The 18720-nt window shown below is 47.6% G+C and overlaps 1 protein-coding gene across 1 annotated transcript in view; it reads left to right on the top strand.

Annotated features, from left to right (window-relative positions):
* The first annotated feature begins 12424 nt into the window (after positions 1–12424).
* Positions 12425–18720, top strand: part of ADCY7 (adenylate cyclase 7) — a 60110-nt gene continuing 53814 nt past the window's right edge. The window contains exon 1 of the mRNA XM_081215506.1: positions 12425–12493. The gene's annotated coding sequence lies outside the window, so the exon portion shown is untranslated. The remainder of the gene's footprint in view (positions 12494–18720) is intronic.

Genomic DNA, 18720 nt, shown 5'->3' with positions numbered 1-18720 from the left:
AAAACACGTGCGGTAGGGAGAGCATTTTTAATAGCCTTTTTTCCTCTGGAGTCTTAAATCTCCTTGTGTTTTCTTTTCATTGCCTTAACCTATGGCTTAGTGTTTGGGGGTTCTGAACTGTAGGTGGGTCACAAGAGAGTATGGCTGCTCTGAGCTGCAGGACCCTATTGCTGTGACGTGTATTCATTGCAAAGACCTCCCCGATGACTAGGATGTAGTTTTTTAAGTTGCTCTGTAGAAATCCCTAGGAATCACCATGGATATTATTTTGGGATAAGTTTTGCTGATGTTTTTATTGTTCATGACGTATCTTCTCAACTTTAATATCGATGTAAAGTTTGAAACCAATCAGTTCCCTCAGTTATCACACGCTGTTGATTTCTTAGTGTTTCAGTCACTAACTTGGAATGTTGATAGGAAATTGGTTGCTTCTCAATTAACTTTTCAAGCATTAAATGGTCAAGCATAAAAAGTAGTCCCAATTTTGCTGTGATAAATATTAAAATGTCAAAATTAATAATCAGAAGAGTTTATGCTTATCCATCAGTTCTTACTCTCATTAAACTGTTTGAATTTGTGGAAAGCAACATTCTCGTAACGTATTTTGTGAGTGGAGTATTCAATAAATGACTCTATTAAACCTGAGCAGGAAAGTTATAGTTAACAGTTACTCTTTATCCTAGTTTTCATCAGTGACATCTAGTGAAATGTGTAGAGAGAGGATGATGTAGCATTGAAGTGGGATCAAAGATACGTGTAAGTAATTCTTTGGAAGTGGTGTCTTTACCTTGTCTCAGTTTCTAAACCTCAAGACTCTTAACTGCCTGCAATTTTGTCAGAACATTTATGGGAGGAATAATGTTAAAGAATGAATTCTAATATGCTACTTGGTAGTTACCATAACTAAGAAAGAAGCCAGATTTTACCCCGGAGAGCATTTGCATGACTTGAAAACCCTACATCACCCAGAAGCCTTTTTCTCGACTGTCTTGTGAGCTGTCTTGACTTTACACCTTAAGCAACATTTTTTCTTCAAAGAGAATGAACTAAATGTCTGTATACATTGAATACTGACAAAATTATTAACCAAAGGAATTGCTTATAAGGTCTGCTGATCTGTTTTATATCCAGAGTTAAATATTTACTTAAGGACGGCTTTTAGCTCATAAACTGCTAATGTGCTAATGTTTGTTTTACTCATGTCAGGTTGGGTTTTTGTTTTTGTTTTTTCTGAGTATTTGGCCTTTATATTTTCTGCTTGAGTACGTGCCTTATTAAGTTTAAGTTTAGCCTAGTCCATAATCTACTAGCCTGAAGGAGGTAACACTTTAGAAAGAGGCTGAACCAGAGAGATGGAGATAGTGCATCCCCTTTGATGACTAAACACTTGAGGTATCTCCTGGATTTACTGAGAGACATGTTAGCCATGTCAATAAGAACAGATGCTAACAGGGAAGTCAGGTGTTCTCTTATTTTGTGTATTTCAGCGAACGTGTTGATTGGTTTTTGCACATCATCTTAATTTTGCATTTTAATTTAAGTCCTTTTGGTTCCACACAGCCATGGCTTCTTTTCATTGCAGCAGCTTCTACGTGTCCTGATTACAGGGAAGGTCTCTACTAAGGAAACAGTCTGGATGAATTTGTTAGGAGTGTTGTTTTATCTTAAAGATGCTGTGGTAACGAGAGATGATAAAGTAAAACAAGCTGGTCGTTACCCACTGGTGGGGTGGGTGGGGAGGGGAGAAGAAAGAGGCCCAGGAGGAGCATTCTATAAAGCCAGTAATTTGGTGAAATGTAGTCCTTGTCCCTTATGGATTAGTCAGCCGTACTTTTTGAGGAGAATGAGATTTTTGGTTATCAACCACTTTCTTGGAGTTTAAATTTATCTTCAGCTTTCTGCTTGGGTTCTGTGCAATTCATAGCTGTTCCCTAAATCATTTCATATTACCTTTTATATTTGGTTGCGGCTTATCACAAAATGTCTCTTTGTCCCTAAACATAATCTCTGAAATTTAAGGTCCCCTCCCTCTGATTTTTACATACTGAAACTTCCAGTCACTTTTTTTAAAGAAGTCTTTTGAAAGTCCTGTAATCCTAAAACAATTCAAAGACTTGTTACAAATATCAGAGTCTTCACACTGTACTCACTACTAAAAAGCACCGTCTTACCGCATGGTGTTAAAGATGAGAGGATAGGTGGCAGCCAGTGTAGCTTCTGGATATGAAATGTGAAGGACTATTGAGATAAACATTTTTTTTTAAGTGGAATATACATAGATACACGTACTTAGCAGTTTAATGAACCTGTGTTTGTTTTTAATAACCTTTTATTTATTTCCTTCTTTGATTAGCGTTGCCTTCTGTGCTAAGAAATGCGGACTCCTGTGAGGTGCTGGAGGCTTGAATCATCTTGAAAGCTTTGCAATCTTGTCTAGTTACCGCTGCAGAGGCAGTAAGGAATTTACCAGAAAAAGAGATTTGATACAAGTGATTTATGAAATCTCGACATTTCCTGAGGTCATATCACTGGGCACCGGTAACCCTGAATGCTCTGAATGAATTGCACATCTGGAAGCTTTTTTTTTTTTTTTTTAAGCTAACAATGATTTCTTCAAAGATGTCAATTGTTCGCCTTAAAAATTTTATAAATTGCATTTCTGCACACATCTGCCCCCAGTGCTTACCATTGGGTTTATTATTCATAATCTGCAATTGAATAAAGGCTTTGTGCTTTGATTTATCTTCATAACCTCTGGTATGAGCCTTTATGTAAGACTGGAATAGCTACTTTAAAAAGAAATTATCTTGTAATTCTAAGGATGGCCCAATTTAGACTGGTAAGAGGTTTTCTTGTATCTGCACAGATAGCATTTCTGTGGGTTTTCATTTTTTTAAATGCCAGCAGTGGAGAGGAAGCTGCTTGAAGATGCTTTTTTTTTTTTTTTCTTTTGCCCATGTCCTAGCCAAAGATATCCTTTTGGCCTCCCCATAGCCATTGCAAGACTCTGGGGATGGACTCCCTCAAATCTGGATATTTGCAAGTACCAACCCAGTTTTACTCTTTGCTTTAATGTAAGGGGTTGTGCTTGCTGTACTAAGAAATTGAGATACCATTTGTTCAACGGAGCAGATGACACAGACTCTTACAATAGAGTAATGAAAATGTTAGTTTCTCCAAGGAACAGAGAGAAGCAGGGTTAATGATCAAGTGCAACTAAAGCATGTGTTCAGAATTATGCTCACCCAGGGAGCAGAACTGGCAGTCCTATGGCATGGACCAGTGGTGCTTGCCTGGAACGCAAGGGAGTGGTGGTGGGGAAAATCCTGAATAGTTTGCTTCAGGATGACTACAAAGCTTGGTTCTGGGTGAAGAGTAGCTCAGCAGTCTGTAGGCAACTGGCTGGTAAATCCAGACTGCCCACTCCAGTTACTGGAAATGTTCTCTTTTAAAAAGCAATAGGGCTTCCCTGGTGGCGCAGTGGTTGAGAGTCCGCCTGCCGATGCAGGGGACATGGGTTCGTGCCCCGGTCCGGGAAGATCCCACATGCCGCGGAGCGGCTGGGCCCGTGAGCCATGGCCGCTGAGCGTGCGCGTCCGGAGCCTGTGCTCCGCAACGGGAGAGGCCACAACAGTGAGAGGCCCGGGTACCGCAAAAAAAAAAAAAAAAAAAGCAATAAAGTATAATCCTGTTAAATAGCACCCCAGAAATTTCTCAAAGTAAATTAGAAAATAAATTGAATATACAGGATGATTTTGTCCATACACCCAGACACAGTGAATTTACTTAATTTCTCAACAAATACGTGAATGTATGTGCATTGTAAAGAAATGTAATTTGTAAATAGCTACATAAAAGGAGTTAGTTACCCTTCACCCTCTAATCCCTTAATGTTAGAGCCAGCTTCTTTAATATTTCGGGATGTATACTTTTTTTTTTTTCTTCTGGTATGTGGGCCTCTCACTGTTGTGGCCTCTCCCGTTGCGGAGCACAGGCTCCGGACGTGCAGGCCCAGCGGCCGTGGCTCACGGGCCCAGCCGCTCTGCGGCATGTGGGATCTTCCCGGACCGGGGTACGAACCCGCGTCCCCTGCATCGGCAGGCAGACTCTCAACCACTGCGCCACCAGGGAAGCCCGGGATGTATACTTTAAGATTTAAAAAGAAATGCATTTTCACACATAAACATATCTGCACAAATATAATTTCAGAGGGGTCATTTCCCCTTTTACATAAGTGGTATCATTCTATAGTATTCTGCAAATCCCCTACCATATAGAGACATCTTTCCATGTCAGTGCACATACAGATCTACTTCGTTCCTTTTTATATGCTGACGTTTGCTTGCAAGTAGCTTTGGTAAATTCACATGTCAGATACCCCAAGGCTCTTATAAGCTAATAAGCGCTTATGAAATGTCCAGTACTTTTCAGCTCGACTTGAATAGGGGTTTTATAAAGTGTTGCTGTTTGATGGCTTTTTTCTTCTGAACCTTTACTGAGAAAAAAAAAGATTCCCCCAGTTTTATCTTTTAGGTGACTTTTCATGAGTTGCTTTTTGATATTTTTACTAGGATTTAAATGTTATAAATGCAACATGGTCGTCTGAAACTACACCCTGCTACTTTTCTGTACTTCCACGTAAAAAGTTACCCTTGGCAAAACTGATAAAAAGATATTAGTTTTATTGATCATTTTCCCCCCACCTGTCCCCTAACTTAATCTTTTAAGACCATTCAGTGACTGTAGCAGCAACAACCGTAAAATTCTCTCTAAAAATAAGTTGTCTGTCTTAGAGTAGAATGAATCATACAGTGAGCCAAGAGAGGGAACTCTGGCAAGAAAAGGGATCCAGCTATTTGGGTCAAGAGTAGGTAAAAAACTGCCTTGGATTTTATTGGGAAAATCTGCTGGAAAAATTTGTTGGAAAAAGGATGAACAGTAGCTTTCGGAAATTCCAGATGGTGATCTCCCTGCTCTTCAGGAGCTCTCATCTTCTAAGGAGATACTTCCCTTGAAATCACTTTCTTAGGCTGCAGTTGTAGAATTTTTGCTGTAATCTGTGTTCATTAGCATTCAATAAAGTCTGTGATGAGATGTTCTATATTTTCCAGGTTAGCTTAGGAACGCAACAACTTTGACTTTTTTTTTTTTGTGGTACGCGGGCCTCTCACTGTTGTGGCCTCTCCCGTTGCGGAGCACAGGCTCCGGATGCGCAGGCTCAGCGGCCATGGCTCACGGGCCCAGCCGCTCCGCGGCATGTGGGATCTTCCCGGACCGGGCCACGAACCCGTGTCCCCTGCATCGGCAGGCGGACTCTCAACCACTGCGCCACCAGGGAAGCCCTTGACTTTTAAATTGGGGCCATTTTTCACTTTATAAGGAGAACGCTTTATACTTCTTGCTTGTCGAATTTAAAAAATTTTTATTTTTAAATTGTCTTGCCATAAAATATGAATTTTTATTTCATCGGCATTTTTAAATGGTTTTCTTTAAAGAGAGAAAAATTTTCTCTGCCTGTTTGGGCCTCTTCCCTCCCCTCTGGTGTGCATTATGCATCTGCATTATGCATTAATGAGACCTCCCCAAGGGCAGAAATACCTGCTCAACCATAAAGATCAATTTTTCTCCTTCTGGTACCAGCCATGTAACTCCTTAGACGATAACATTCCTTTCTCTATCCTGTAAGGGGTCATAATAATCTTGTACATGCAGACATCTTTGGTGAACTTTCTGTACAATGCCAATATATCATTTCCTTTAAAGATAGCAATTGGTGCAGAACAGACTGGTCAGATGACCTGGGGATCTACTGGGCTGCACCTAATAGAAGTTCTTAAATACTTACTTATGACCTTATTAATGTTACTAGCTATGTTACTTGTATTCTGCCTATTTTACAAGATTACTGTTTCTTGCATTACCAATGTGTGCCTAGCCTCAGATAAAATTAATGATGATTAGGCAACTTGAAACAATTGATCAAATATGCAAGATAATGACTGTAATAGTGTAACTCTAGATGTGGGAAGAGGGAACTTTCCTGGACCATAACAGACTAGTAAGACAGGTGGTCCAGAGGCTTTTGGTTACTGTTAATAGGGCCTAGTCCAGTAATAGCAAATTGAGTGGCCTATCAACGAAATCCTTGCCTGACCAGGGAACGAACATTCTTGGCATCATGGGACAAACTGGTCACGAAATGCCTCCCAAAACTTGGTCAAAATTAAGAACAAAAGGCAAGGGATTGTAAAATGAAGAATGTTGCCCACCATCCAGTCCTTAGCCACTGCAGCTGCTGACCCCCAGTACACCCTGAAAGGAGTTCAACGTGAAGATCAGATGAGGCACTTTGTGCTCTGAGAAGACAGAGACTGGCCCTCAGATAGTTAGATATTTTCAGGAGAAGGTTTTACGAACCCAGTTTCTTGCATCTTCCCATACTTAGAAAACCATTAGCTAAGGTGTTTGTTCCTTGTGGCTAGCAGCGACCGTCTACCAAGATGTGTGCTTGGTTGCACGTACGCCTTTTGCCAAAATCACATCTCTACTGGACTCCGCCACTTACCTCTTCAGAACAGTTCTCAGAGCTCTCTGAGAGCCTGTCTCCTGGGTTATAATCCTCAGTTTGGCCCAAGTAAAATTTACCATTTCTTTCTTAGATTGACTATTAAATTTTTTCGTCAACAACCCAAATTAATATGTGAAATAATCTATTTGGGAAATAGTATAAATTTGTGTTATATGTGTGTTTCTAAAGCAAGTAACTAACTCCAATTTGAAAACACAGGATTTGGGCTTCCCTGGTGGTGCAGTGGTTGAGAGTCCGCCTGCCAATGTAGGGGACACGGGTTTGTGCCCCGGTCCGGGAAGATCCCACATGCCGCGGAGCGGCTGGGCCCGTGAGCCATGGCCGCTGAGCCTGCGCGTCCGGAGCCTGTGCTCCGCAGCGGGAGAGGCCACAACAGTGAGAGGCCCGCATACCGCAACAAAACAAAACACAGGATTAAAACGTTGAAGAGAAACCCATCAGAGATAAAAATGTCAGTGTTTAATGCCAACATGAAAATGAAGGGAAAGGAGAGGGTTAAAAGTATCAAGTGACCTAATCAAATGGTGTCAATCAATATTCAAAAGAGCTATTGCTCAATGTGGGTTGCAAACCACTTTTGTACTTAAATCACTCAGCAGGTATCTTTAGGAATGTGGTTTTGTGCAAGCACTCAAGATAGTTGGAAGGTGATTACATCATGCATCTTTGTTTTCTAAAATCCAATTCAGGAAAACAGTGCTTTCACATAAGTAGGCAAGACATCTCCACAGGAAGACCCAAGTGAAGGGGAAAAGGCGACACAGAACAGCCTATGGAGATAGGGGTGCGTAAGGCAGCCAGGCTGGCATGAGGGGGCCCTGCCAAGGAAGTGAAAAGCAGGTGGATAAGGACAGAGCAGGAGTTGTGTTATAGTTTAAAACCAATCGTTCTAAAAGTTTGTCTCCCATTCCCTCCCTCTGCTTTCTCCCTCCCTGCTTTTTCGGGGGGGTGGAGTGTTTACCTCCTTGTCTCTAAATAACATACCTTTAATACACTTCTTGATTTTTTGTGTGTGTGTTGACTTCTCACCAACCCCAAACTTCTGTGCCCCAACCTCCCAACACAGTTATATTGAATTTTGCTTAGCACAATATACAGTGGTTGCATTATCGTGACTGTGTAGATGCTGTTCTTACCCATTGAGCTGGATGATAATATGACTCCCTTTTATGCACAAGCTTTTTTGTTTTTCCTGGAGTTTTTTTGTTTTCAGTTTTCCACGTTAATTCACCCTAAACTCTGCCAATTTTCTAAGCCTCTCTAAATGCTCAGGTGCATCAGAGGCGTCTCTCCTGGAGCTTCTGGCCTGCTATGCGTGTGCACACGTCACCCTGGTCTGTCCAACCTCCACCTGGACATTCCTATCACGTATCCTGTGTTGCAGCTCCTGTTCTCTGTATCCCGTTTCCCTCTTTTTGATAAACTCTCTCCTTTCCTTAGCACACATTCCAGTACCCTGGAAAAGGGTGCACAGACAGTAAACATCTGAAAATGTCTTTGTTCTTCATTTATGCTCAACTGATAGTTTGGCTGGGTAGGAATTCTAGGTTAGAAAGCACTTTTCCTTCAGGATTTGAAAACATTCCTTCATCACTCCCACTGTTGTTGTGAGAAAAGCTGGTTGTAACCTTTTGTTTGTTTGTTTGTTTGTTTTTTTCTCTTGAAACATTTAAGAACTTCTCTTTGGTTCCCAATGGTCTGAAATTTCACTACTATGGAAATTTGGTGGTTCTATTTTTGTCACTTGTATTGGGGCATTAGATAGTACGGGCCCTTCTGATCTGACACCGCATGACCTTTAGTACTGGGAAATCTTGAATTCTTATCTTCCTTTCTTCTGTTTTCTCAGGAACTCCACAATTATTCCGATATTGTGTCTCCTGGACCGATCTCTCGTTTTCTTATCTCTTCTTCCCTATTTTCCATCTCTGACTTTTTATTCAATCTTATCTTCCAGCGCTTCTGTTGGCTTTTCATTTCTGCTATCATGTTTTCATTTGAGGATTCTTTTTTTTTCCTCAGATGTTCCTTGTCAAAAAATAGTACCCTATTCGTTTTCATGTTTACAATGTATTTTTTGAATCTCTGAAGATATTAATGATACAGTTATTGTTTGCCTGTATAGTCTCTGTGAACTTTTTTCCCCCTCTTGCTGTCTTGGACTCTGTTTTCTTGGGTTAGAGGCTTTCCTCGGATTCCTGATGTCTTCTGGTTGCCTGCACATGTGTAAGAATGGGGCCTAACAAGCTTGTGGGAAGCTCTGCACTTAGTGTGGCAGCCAGCTGTGTGCTTCTCTCAGGGTGATCAGGCTTGATGAGGCTGAGGAGAGGATCTTCAGGGGTTCCCCAGAGAATCCCTCCAGCCTGGGGGTAATGGTCTGGCTGCCAACCCCCTGGGACTAGCTGAGTGGAGAAGAGGCCTGGCTTGGGGCGGGGTATGTCTCAGCTTCCTGTATAAATTTGCCCTTTAAATTTCTCTCTTCCCACAGCTGGGCTTGGTGTGGTCCAATCCAGAGACTATTTTAGCTTTTCTAGAGAAAAACCCTGCAGATTTCTGCTTGCCTGGGGAGGGGTACTCAGCTGGGTGGTGGTAGTCAGGGGTGGGGGAGAGACTGGCACTCTTAATTGCTTCTTAGGTTTTCAACCTACCTTCTTTACTTGAGCTGTACCTTGCTTCCTGAGATACCCAGCACTTCCACTTTCTGAGACTTTGGAGCTTACTCCAGTATAACTGGGATTGAGTCTTACTTCCCAACTGCCAGTGGATGATTCAGTTTCTTGTGTCTGCCAAGTGAGTACCACTGGTCCATCTGCTTTCCACCTTCCAGATTTGTACTCTTTACTTCCCCTCTCATTCTCTTCATTTTTGTGGGCCTTAAAAAATCCTTTCATTGCTGTTTTAGTAGGTGTAAGGGGGTAGCAGGAGTAGATAACGGGTTCAGTCCACCATCTTTTCTGACCATTGTTCCCCCCCAATTTTATTGAGATACGGCTGACCTACAGCACTGTATAAGTTTAAGGTGTACAGCCTAATGATTTAATCTGGTGAGTTTTCTAACGTAAAATTGCGTTGCCAAGGAGAAGGGTGTAGAAAGAATATAACCCAAGCCTTGAGAATCCATTCTCTCAGGGAGTGGCATGAAGGAGAGGACAGATTTCCAATCCTTCATATCTTTGGATTGTTTCATTCTTCTACTGTGAAGTACATATCCCCTTTCTAATTAAAAATCGATAGCTGCATAGCCCATTCCACAGGTACTCAAAGAACACCTGTCCATGACAAGTGCTACTCGGGGGAGTGAGGGCAAGAAGAAAGCTCCTTCTTCCTTAGCGGTAAGTGACAAGGACCATCTGGCTGGGAAGGCTCACGCGGCTCCACGTAGTGATGAGTGATGAAGTTGCACCAGGACTGCAATGACAAGCACCAACTTGGCATGCTGTCCTGCTTGGCCTGATAAAGAGAAGGGTTGAGTTTGCTGAGATAAGCAAATCATAGCTTCCATTGTAGTGATTTATTTTAGGTTTTTGAATCTTCTCCCTACACAAGTGAATCAAGGCCCCTGAACTGTTGCCTACCACAGAAATTCATTCAGGCAACCAATGCTGATGGTTTTCTAGTGGCAGATGCCGGCCCTCCATGGGAGACTCTGTCCCTGGGGCAGTTAATGAGGGACTCTTCAGACAAACGTGCTGTGGAGGTTTTCAACACAGTGGATAATTAAAATCACAAACATACTCGATGTGGACATTTGGAGACCCCTCACCTGGAGAGAGATGTTCAACTTTTAACTGCAGCCTTTCAGTGTGGATTTGATTTCCTATGCAGACTTGTCCACTCCGAAATTACTAAAATATCTTCTTTTTTTTGCGGTACGCGGGCCTCTCACTTCTGTGGCCTCTCCCGTTGAGGAGCACAGGCTCCGGACGCGCAGGCTCAGCGGCCATGGCTCACGGGCCCAGCCGCTCCGCGCCACGTGGGATCTTCCCGGACCGGGGCACGAACCCGTGTCCCCTGCATCGGCAGGCGGACTCTCAACCACTGCGCCACCAGGGAAGCCCTAAAATATCTTCTTTTATAAGGTTTGTTTTCATACACAAAGATCTGATTCTACTGGTTGACTGTTGTTGTTACTGCTGTTTTAGTATGGTGTGAGGTGCTTTCTAATAGTTTTGCCTCAGTGGTAGCCAATTCAACACTATGGATTGAAGGAGCTATTCCTTCCCTTTCTGATTTCAAGTGCCATCTTCGTCATGAACTAAACTCACTATGGGCTTTTTAATAATGCATATTCGCAGACCTACCCCAGTATCAGAATCTCTGGGAATAGGATCCAACCATATTTGGAGACCAGTGCCTTAGAGCCTTGCTACACAGGCTGGCCTGAGGACCAGCAGCATTGGCATCACCTGGGAGCTGGGTAGAAGGTAGAACTCTCGGTGGCCATTGCTGGACCTGCTGCATCAGAAACTCGAAGTGGGGCCCGGCAGGGTGTGTTTTCACGAGGCCTCTGGGCGATTCTCATGCTGGCTATAGTTTGAGAATCACTGACTGAGGACTGAGTATGCAAGGAGGTGACTGCCACTGAGGTGACCACAGCACTGATGGGGTGATGGAGCTATCCTGGCAGTTCATGGCGAGTGCTTTTGCAAGCATCACACTTAACTCACTTTCTCTGGCTCCGCTTTCCTGTTCACTGTCAAGAGAGTTGGTCACAGAGTTGCATAAAGATGACACACACAACAGGGTGGGAAGTCATAGCATCGCTCCCCGCCCCCCCCATCACGAAGGGCAGAAGGCTTCTAGAGCTCTGCATGGAGAGGCCAATGGAGGGAGACAGCTGAGAGCAAGCCCCAACTGGGCCATCCCATGCCCACGGCTCCACCTCACTCTCCAGGGCTGACCTCACGCAGCAGAACGCACTGCTGCGGGGCTGAGACACTCACTGTTCTTGAGGCCTTGGGGCACACAGGTGGGCTCCCTGACTTCCTGGGTGGTTGAGGGGGAAGGGCTGCAGGAGGTAGGCAGGCACAGCTCCCAAGTCAGCTCTGCTGAGCATGAGGTGTGCCCACCATCTTGCGCACTGCAGGGCTTCCCATTTCCTGCGGAGGGAAGTCCCAGCAGCTGGGAAGACCTTCCCCTGTGAGCCCTCAGGAAGCAGCAGTGACCGCACCAGGGCTCCAGCCTAGAGGGCCAAGGGCCACTGTCTGGACACCCAGAGGCTGTGGGAGCCCAAGGAGGTGCCTGACCAGTCTCCAGGGAACCAGGGAGGGCTTGCTGCTGAGGACAGACGTTTCAGCTGGGATCTTCCCACCTGCCATCTGGAATGGAAATCAGATGTTCACCTTCCAGCATCCCATCATCTGATTCCTCATAATAGTTCCAAAGTAGGTGGCCTCTGGGCTGGGTTCTAGGCCCACTGCAGGGTCAAGGCTGTGACACATCCAGGGTCTCCTTCCCCCTGGAGTAAGCTGTGGTACCTGGCTCCAGGATTCCACCACAGGGTCCCAAGTAGACCAGAGTTCATCAAACTGCTTCTCATAGGATCACCTGGGGGCTCGTTAAACTGCAGATTCCCAGGAATCTTTCCTGTGGGGCTCTGGCCTCTGAGGTTGGACCTGAGAAATGGGTATAACAGATGCTCACGTGATTCCCCTCAGCAACGTGGGAGCCTCGGGATTCCACGGTGGGCATAAGGGTGCTTTGGACAAGTGGGAAGGGAGAAACTCATGCAGGTCTATGAGTTAAACGCCTCCTGCTCTTGATTACCCCTTCAGTCAGCCTCCTTTGTCCCTCCCAGTGGTGACTCAGAGGAGGGATTTCTTGTTCTCCCAGCCTGGGTTCCTCGGAAACAGGACAGATTTTTTTGCTGCCAGCTCTGGGGCCTCACCCGGGATGTAGGCAGCGGTGAGTGCGATCACGACGAGGTTACGGCACCTGCTTTCTGAGGACAGCTACTTTCTGAAGCGGTCTTGGTCTTCCCGGTGCCAGAGAAGAAGGTCAATAAAGGCCTGACTCTCGCAGGTGCTGGGGCAGCTCCCGCCTCCGGACCCCTAGGAGTTTAAGGCCTGAGTGAGACAGTGGGTTTCGACTAGTTTCCCTCATCTTGGCAGGAGGGCACTGGACCACAGTCCATGGGTCCTCGTAGAAACGGCGTTACTGGTGGGGGTGGGATGGGAGTCTGGAGCAGAAACAGCTGAAAGAATTTGCTAGAAAGTGTTTTCCTCTGGGAGTGGGGCTGCACCTGGCGCGTCCAAACACGTGCGTGGCTTTGAGGAAGAGAATGTGTTTTGAAAAGGTTTTGTTTCCTGCTCACGTTCCGAGGTTGCCTGGCCGCTCGCTCCCACACCCGCGTGGGAAGGCGGGCGGCGGCTGTGGGATGCTTGTGCGTTTTCAGCGTTTCTGGTGAAAACCGAGCAGGGTGGCGGCACGCGGCGCCCGAATGGGGGCCGGGGCGTCCGGGCCGCCCTCTCTCCCGGCCGCAGGGCCCGGGGCCCAGAGCTCCGGGCTGGGCCGGGCGGCCAGCGGGGGGCGCCTGCGGCCGCTCCGCCGCCCCCGCCCGCACATCCCGATCCCGCCCGCGGCGGCGCGCCCACTCGGGCGGCGGCGGCAGCGGCGACGGCGGCGGCGACGGCCGGCGCAGGAGCGGGGCGGCGGCGGCGGCGGCGGCGGCGGCGGCAGCGGCAGGTGAGCGCGGTCCGGACGGCGGGGAAAGGCGCGTTGGGCGGACCGGGCCGAGGGGGCGCGCGCCGCGGCTCGGGGCCTGGGGACGCGTCCGCCGGCCGGGTCCTTGGACCCCCGCGTGGCAGGGCGTCGGCGTGGGGGGCGTCTGCGGCTTCCTCGTTGCTCGCCCGCCAGGCAGCACCCGAGCGGAGGGGTGGGGGTGGGTGTGGGCGGGGGCGGCTGCAGCCGGGCCCCTCGCTCGGCCTGCCTTCCCGGGCCTCGGGAGCCGGGGAGAGGCGCGGGGCCGGCCGACTGCCCCCTTCCCCCGCCCCGCGGAACCGCCCCCGCCCCATTCCCCGGTCTTGCTCTTTCGCTGGCCCAAGCTTGGGGTGGTTCTTCTCAGATGCCCCCTCGCTCAGGCACTGCGGGGAGACGTTTCCCGCCTAGGAGCTCAGCGCAGGAACTGGGGCCCAACCCCACTTTCCGGATGACAAGACTGAGACCTCACTGAGGGGCATGGCTCTGCGTCCCCCCTGGGTCTGGCACGCTCCGACCACTCTGTTGGAACGCCCATTGGCTTATGATGGTAAAAAAGAGGGGCTGGTTTTTCAGGTTTCTCAGACTCAGGCAAGGCAGGGGCCCCAGGAGGGTCAATATGGTCTGTTTAAAGTAAAAAATAACTCAAAGGGAGAAGGCTCAGCTAAGGGCAAGACTACGGCCTGGGGTTGGAAGCAGTCCAGTCACAGCCACAGTGAGCAGGACGCCTCACCAGTTAAGGGGGGCAGTGTGTAGATGGGAGAGCCGGTGAGGCATTTGCTCTGGCTTGCGTCCCCACTGGGACACTCCCGAAACCTACCCTTTTACGCGAACGGCATGGTAACCATCCCTGGTTGGGGGTGAGATGATGGATCCTTTCTCAGTGTGGGCTGGAGTTGTTCTCTCTCCTGGTGTATATCTTGGGTCCCCTTCCTCAAAGGCGAAGAATTCATGTTCTTTCTGAGTCCCAGAGCCAGAGCTGGAAAATGAGAGTTTGGGCCCTTTCGCTAGAAGTAGAGCCTTTAAGGTGAGGACCACTGGTGCCCTTGGTGGTTAGGCTGTGCCTGGAATGGCCAGATGTGGACTGGCCTTAGGTTCAGGGCCCTCATTGCTTGCTGAAGCCTCCTCAGACCTGGTCCAGGATGATGGTCAGCAGAAGCATGAATGAATGAATGAACGAATGAATGACCAGCAGGACTGCAATGGTCTCAGGGCGTGAGGCTGAGGGCACTTGGCAGGCTGGGGCTTTGGGCTCAGAGATGAGGGCCTCTGGCATTCAATCAATCACCGCTTTCACAAGTGGGCAGGTGCCCTCCTAGGAGAGGTGAGCGTTTCCCGCTGTGGACCTGGAGCTATAGGGGAGGACCCCCAGTGGAGTGAGGAAGCCCCACAGGAGTGGCCAGCTGGGTCTGGGGCATGGAGTTGGGTCCACAGGGTGACTTTTGGAGCCGCCTCCCCCAGTGCTGAATGTTTGGGATCCTCAGAGGCTGGGTCTTCTTCCTCAGCCCTCGAGGCCCTTGGGCTTTTGAGAGCGGTTGCTCTTGGGCCTTTTATGGAGGAAGGCAGGAAGAGGTGGGAGAGTTCCAATTTCTGAGGCCAGGTGGCTTACAAAGCCATGGCATGTCCCTTGTACCGTTTGATCCTGTGAGTTAGGGCCAGGATGATGAGCACCGTTTATGGGTGGGAAAGCTGAAGTCCTTGAAGGTCTTGTAGCAAGTTAGGCCTGGAGTGGGGACTAGGGCCTGGCCTTCTGGTCTTCCCATCCTGTTCTGGCCGGGTGCTGGTGGAGTCTGACTAAGCCCCCATTGGGAGCCTGATCCCACCCCAACAGGCAGTCTTAAGTGAGCCCATTAAATCCCCCTCAAGGGTAAAGCACATTGCCCGCCCACCTACCTGCCCACCTCTCTCTTCCTCCTGTTCCTACTCCTTACCAGGAGATGCTCTGGACTTTGCTGCTGGCCTCACCTCTTGGATCCCCTTCCTCTGCAGCTGGCCTCAAAGGGACTGCTAATGGGGGGATAATGGCTTATGTTGCCTCCGTGGCTAACTCCAGCAAGGGAGCCTCGACGGGCCTGCCCTGGTAGGAGGCAGAAAAGCGAGTTAGGCGTGATCCCTGCCCCCTGCCAGTAGGGGGCGACAGCGTGGTTGCACCTTGACCCCAAACACCTCTGTAGAGAGAGACTCACAGAGCAGGCAGGCCGGTCTGTGCACTAGAAGGATGGACGGAGGGGTCTTCATTGTGATATCTTTGGGAGAGTTTGTCAATAGGTCATTTTCTTATTTCTTCATACTTTCTGTATTTTCAAAATTGTCTACAATGGAGAAGAAAAGCAAAACTATTCCGTTTTTGTTTGTTCTGGAAAATTTTCAAGACCTGTTCTGCTTCTGAAACTTGGAATTGGGTTTGCAGGTGAGGTCGGTAAACTTCGGAACTTAATAGGGCATCCAAAGGGAAGGTCCCAGGATTTTGAGATATTTCAGCACAAATTAGTCTCCAGAATGGCCTGGAACTCAGGCAGAAGTTGCAAACTTCTTGTTGACAGTGTTGCCCCTCCCACTGCAAGTCTGCTGATATTTGTGGCTCACGACCAACTGTTGGAGAGCTGTCTGATGGGGCCTAGCTGGTGGGTGGGCAAGAGCTAGAGGTGATGGAGGCAAGGCTGGTGGCAGCTTCCAGGCCCTGAGCCACACCCATCTGGGAACCAAAGAGAGTGGTTTTTTAAGCTGATGCTGCCCGGCCTAGGTTGGCATTGGGGGTAGGGACTTTGGCCAGAGAAGAGTGGACAAGTCCACATCCATGTGGATCCTCCCTGAGGAAGCTGAGTTTGTGGGATCAGCCCACAGCCTCCTGGTCCTCTTTGCACGTAACACAGGCAGCGTGATGCCCTGGAGTCCTGAGTCCTTGCCGCGAGAGCTCCACTCCCACCTCCAGCCCTTGCTATTCCTTCTTCCTATAAACCCTTCTCTCCAGTGCAACTCTGTCGTGTGTCTTAGGATGTGCTCAGCCCGCCTCTTGGACAACTGACCTCAGGGGTCCCCTTCAGTCTGGTGCTCTGTGGGTCAGGGACATGGCCTGAGGGCCCTTTTGACTTCAGGCTCTGTCCCTGGGGTATTTGCCTTGCTCTGATTTTGGGACGTGGGCGTTTGTACCTGGACTGTCACTTTAAGAGGGGGAAAAAGCAAGGTAGGAGCTGTGGTCCCCTCCAGCTCTCCACCGCCCAGCTTGTATAGAGGGAGCTAAATGGGGCCCCACAGGGTGGGGTGGTGGGCCTTGGGCCAGGGCCATTGCCAAGTGTGGGGAGCTGGCAGCAGGAGGTCCAGCCAGTGTGTGCACAGGAGGCCACCTCTTCAGTTAATGACCACCTGCTGAGTGAGGTGGCCGTGATCAGCCATCCACCTGTTTGCAGAGGGAGCCACTGTTTCCAGTTATTAACAACAAAGGCCATTATTTGCAAGCTTTTATGCCTGGAGGACAAGAACACAGGCTCTGGAGGGAACCTCTTGGGCTTGAGTCTAAGCTCAACATTTCCTAGCTGTGTGACTTTGGGCAGGTGCTTCAACCTCTCTGAGCTTCAGTTTCTTATCTATAAAATGGAGACAGAATAAGACAACTGATCTCAAAAGCCAGGAGCAGTTCCAGATTAAAAGAGACCAAAGTGACGTGACAACCAAATGCAGTTATGTGAACCTGGGCTGAAAAAAATTACATAAAGGACATTATTAGGACAGCTGATGAAACTGGATATGGACTATAGATTAAAGTAGTGTGTCAATATTAAATGACCTGATACCTATATTGATCCTTGTTCTTAAGAAGCATGCACTGAAGTATTTAGGGGTAGAGGCTCACGGTATAAGCAAACCACCCTCAAATATTAAAGAGAAACATATGTATAGACAGATAATAAAGAAAGAGAAAATGGTACAAATAGGCAAACATGAATTAAAGTATAGGAGAGTTCTTTGTAGTTTTCATCTAACTTTTCTGAAAGTTTGAAACTGTTTCGAAATACACAGTTAAAAAAAATGCCTCTCTAATAGTATGAATGAAATGACTTTAACTGATGTTACTTAGGACAGTGCCTCGCACTCCCTGAACATTAGCTGTTATTGTTAGTGTTGCTTTTTGTTATCATTAATATGGACAAAGTATACATCTTTGTCTTTGTCTTACTTCATTGTCACAATACCCTGTGTTATTTTTCCACTTTACAGATGATAGTTGAAGCCCAAAGAGGTTAAGTGGTTTGCTCAGGGCCACACAGCAGTGAGCCCAGAGCACTGATAGGAGAACTGCTTAAAATTTATTTTGGATTAATTGCCAGCATCTGCAACCATGAGATTTTATGTAAAAAAACCCCAGATTTCTTTTTTTTTCAGTTATATATATGTAATATATATATATATATATATTCAGTTACATATATGTAATTATATATATAAAAATTTTAAAAATACATATTTTTCAGATTATTTTCGTTATAGATGATTACAAAATATTGAATATAGTTCCTTGTGCTATGCAATAAATCCTTGTTGTTTATTTTATATACAGTAGTGTGTATCTATTAATCGCACACCCCTAGTGTATCCACACACCCCCCCCCCGCCCTTTCCTCTTTGGTAACCGTGAGTTTGTTTTCTATGTCTGTGAGTCTGTTTCTGTAAAAACCCAGATTTCTGATTTCCTTTGATAATTCAGAAGGCTTGCAACACTGGCCACATTCCTTTGTGGCAGCTACTGGCTGAAGCTCGGCAGCAGCTTCTCTTTACACAGAGCTTGGGCCTCCAGTTTACCCTAGTCCCCAGCCAGCCAGCCAGCCAGCCAGCATCACTGGTTGATGTCCCGTCTGATCTCTGGGGGCTCTGAGTTTGCGCTCCTGGGAGAGTGCCATTGTACACCTGATCCCAGGGTGCCAGGCCAAGGCTTGGGTTCTTCCCTTCCCTCCTGGTGCCCCACCTTGGGTTCTTCCCTCCGCCCACCTGCTCCTCCAGCCAGAGGGTGCAGCATTGCACGTCCTGTGCTCAACCTACACTTGAGCGCCTACCAGCTGTGTGGAGAGGGGCTGGGGGGCTGCAGGGGAGGGGGAGGAGGAGCCGGAAGTTCTGTGGCTCCAGCCTGGTGTGTCCTACCACGTTCCGCGTCTTCCCTCGGTCCTGCCCGCAGCCCTAAGCAGTGCGCCTGGCTCTTCAGAAAGGGTGCGGGGTGGTTTGCTGATACCCCATGAGGAGGGTGTAGGAGGAGCTCACAGAAGGGCCCCCAGGCTGCAGTCTTCATCTTGGTTTGGTATATGTAGATGGGCGGTTATTTCTCTTCTCTGAGTCTCTGGTTCTTTCTCTGTAAGTCGGGGCTATACCGCCTTCCTGGAGGGTGGTCAGAGGACTGGAGGGACTAGCCTGTCAGCCTCGAGCAGCTGGAGATCTGGGGGTGTGGT

Source organism: Mesoplodon bidens (assembly GCF_964165515.1).
Source record: "Mesoplodon bidens genome assembly, chromosome: 18".
Lineage (NCBI taxonomy): Eukaryota > Metazoa > Chordata > Mammalia > Artiodactyla > Ziphiidae > Mesoplodon > Mesoplodon bidens.
The sequence above is the reverse complement of the archived record's forward strand: the minus strand, read 5'-3'. Positions and strand labels throughout refer to the sequence as shown.